Source organism: Ursus americanus, chromosome 13, assembly GCF_024610735.1.
Source record: "Ursus americanus isolate L20-20 chromosome 13, mUrsAme1.1.p, whole genome shotgun sequence".
NCBI classification, from domain to species: domain Eukaryota; kingdom Metazoa; phylum Chordata; class Mammalia; order Carnivora; family Ursidae; genus Ursus; species Ursus americanus.
Window position 1 is genome coordinate 10,919,845 of NC_142139.1, and position 3,555 is coordinate 10,923,399.

General features: G+C 38.8%; 1 pseudogene; it reads left to right on the top strand.

Moving 5' to 3' along the window:
* Window positions 1-759: 759 nt before the first annotated feature.
* Window positions 760-3,282, top strand: LOC148109052 (protein MEMO1-like; annotated as a pseudogene).
* Window positions 3,283-3,555: the final 273 nt, after the last annotated feature.

A 3,555-nucleotide genomic window follows, 5' to 3' on the forward strand; every position in this document is an offset into this window, starting at 1 on the left:
ACTTACATCAGGAAAATGCCTATAATTTTCTCTAAAATCCATTCTATTGATACAGCCATTTTTATTAAAAGAATATACTAGTTGCTCTAATTTGTAATCTCAAAGGACTCTCTTCATCCATCAAGCAAGTCACCTCCAGCTAGTGATTAGAGTCAAGGTTGTAAATAGTATATAATTCACCACATCCTAATATTCAAATAGCCAAAGGCTAAATTGGCATCGAAGCACTAAGTATGGGTGAGTGTAAGGTTGTGAATAAAATATGATTTCATTAGAAAAAAAATGGTAGGGTATTTCTGAAATAAATAAAAATGCTTATGAGAGTTATATATTAGGAAGGAATCTAAACTGATTAGAAGAAATGATCAGATTTTTTGCAAATATAGTTGTTTTGGGAAAAATCTCTTCATTTATTCCATGATATCAGATATACTTTTAATATTTGAGCCATGAGAGTTAATTATAGAGGGACAGTAGAATAAAGATATTCTAGCCATCACTATATTATTTTTATGTATGTATATATACACATGCATTTAAGTATCAAGTAATTAGACAAACAAAATGTATTAATGTATTTTGATTCACAATTTATGACTGAAAGGGTATTTAGTTATTCCAGCTCTCTGTAGTCTCTCATTAAAACAATATATATAAGTTACATATATATGTACATATACATATATTATACATATATGTATATGTAAAACATACATATATTATATGTGTGTGTGTGTGTGTGTGTAGCATATCTGTAACATGTCTGAGAAGTGCATTGCTCTGCATCAATTTGCTCTGAATAGACCTCCTTTGGGTTCATGTCTCCAGGTAATTCTATAAAGGATATTTTTTATTGAATTATATGCTTAATTTGAACATATTAGAGTCACACTTCATTCATACTGAGGAAAGGAAAGCAAGGTTACTTATACAGAACATGCACTACAAGGATGAATAAGTACTAGTTCTGTTTTTGTTTTTGGGGTTTTTTTTAAAGATTTTATTTACTTACTTGACAGAGAGAGACAGCCAGAGAAAGAGGGAACACAAGCAGGAGGAGTGGGAGAGGAAGAAGCAGGCTCCAGCAGAGGAGGGAGCCCGATGCGGGGCTCCATCCCAGTACCCTGAGATCACTCCCTGAGCCAAAGGCAGAGGCTTAACAACTGAGCCACCCGGGCGCCCCAAGTTGTTTTTTTGTGATACAGTTTTTCATGTGTGAGTTGTGACTACAAATTTGTAAACACTACATATCATTCTTCTTTGAACATAAATGTGATAATTATGTTGGATCCCTGCTAAACAGGAGGGAGCTTTATTATATTTTTATCATTATGGGGAGTGGGAAGGATGGTGTGAAGATCTTGCGTTAAAAAAAAGGTCATAGTAGTGGGCCTAAGTGAAGGTTCTACATACATGGGATCCAAAAGATGAAATAAAATATATGCAAATGGAACAGGAATGGTTCAAGTGAAAACCTGGGGAAAACTGAAGTGTTCTATCTATGTGAAGACCTTGATATGAACTTTAAACTGATGAGGACAAAAGATTGTGGAAGACTCTCTGGGAACCTCCTACCATTTACTTGGTCACTACATTGCCTTAAATTAATTTCAAGAAAACTTAGTAATTAAATAAAGAATGAGTATGTTGGAATCATAATAATACCAATTAATTTATTTGATGGATAATATTATGTATCAACTTGGCTGGGCCATGGTGCCCAGGTCTGTGGTCAAACATTATTTGGGATATTCTGTGTGGACTTTTGGCTGAGATTAATATTTAAATCTGTTGGGGGCCATGAGGGCAGCTGGTGAACAGCCGAGAGTAGGGGCCAGGGCCAGGGCTTTCTTGGCTCCAGCGAAACTGCTATGGGCCCCATCTTCCAGGGGTCACAGGAGTTTGTGACGATTGTTGTTACTGCCCGCACCGCCACCACCCAGGCTGCTATCTCCTCCTTCTGTACCTCCTGCTCTTCTCCCTGGACCAGGTTAATCTCCTCCATGCTGCAACCTCATCCTGGCCTGGGCCCAGGGTGTTTTGTCCCCCTGCCAAACAGCTCCTTCTGCTGCTGCCTCCCCATTCATTCTTGTGCATCATGCATTGTAGATAGGTGGTGCAGGCACCAAGTTGTTCAACACAGTGGTCTGATGGGAAACCAGTCACTCTGGGAGCTGGTACACAGCCTCAGGACCACAGGGAAATACACAGCTAGAAGGTTGGCTTTCATAAGTACAGTCTACAAAAAGACTTGCTAGGGCCATTATTGCACCCCACACAGGATATACGCACTGTGGGTCTTGTGCTACTCATGCTTACCAATAAGTGGGTCCATCTATTATCCAGAGAATTTTCTGCCTGCAGCCTTCTCATCATATGCTCCTCTCAGTGTGCACTTTCCAGTGTGGATATCTGTATTTCTATCTATCTATCTATCTATCTATCTATCTATCATCTATCTAATCTATGACCTTCGTATTGACCAAAAGATTTATGGACAACTATGGAAGATAGGAATGTTTGAATGAATGTCTTTCCAGAAAGATGAAAATGAACACAGTATTGAAATGCATTTGCCTTATATTATAAAGCCATCAAAAGTTGTGAGGATTTTACCATTATTCCTGTGTTGGAGCTCTGAGCGAGTCAAAAGAACAGAAATTTGGAAAACTCTCTGTAAATATCTAGCAGATCCTAGTAATCTCTTTGTGGTTTCTTCTGATTTCTGCCAGTGGGGTCAAAACTTCCCTTACACTTACTATGATGAGTCCCATGGGGAGATTTATAGATTCCTTAAACATCTAGATAAAATGGGTGTGAGTATCATAGGACAATTAGATCCCATATCTTTTATTTTATCTTTTAATTACTTGGAGAAATACCATACTACTATATGTGGAAGACATTCCACCAGGGCCTTATTAAATGTCATCACAGGGGCGCCTGGGTGGCACAGCGGTTAAGCGTCTGCCTTCGGCTCAGGGTGTGATCCCGGCGTTCTGGGATCGAGCCCCACATCAGGCTCCTCCCTATGAGCCTGCTTCTTCCTTTCCCACTCCCCCTGCTTGTGTTCCCTCTCTCGCTGGCCGTCTCTATCTCTGTCAAATAAATAAATAAAATCTTTTAAAAAATAATAATAAAATAAATAAATAAATAAATAAATAAATAAATAAATAAATAAATGTTATCACAAAGCTCCAAAAGAATGCCCAGTCAAGCCAGTGTAGAAACTGGTAAGACAGTTCAGTGAATTATGCAGCAGGAGCACTGAAGGTCCACTGAAGCTCTGAATCCTCAGAGATGCCACCTGCACATACTCATTCTCTGCCCTTACCAGATACTGGTCCTGGTTTGGGGGGATTCTGAAACCTCAAACCAATAGAACTTTCTTCTCCTCTTTTCTTTTCTTTACTTTTTCCTTTTTTCTTTTTTTTAAGATTTTATTTACTTATTTTAGAGACAGGAAGAGAGAGTCTCAAGAAGGAGCAGGAGCAGAGGGAGAGAGACAAGGAGACTCCATGCTGAGTGGAAAGCCCAATGTAGGACTCAATCCCT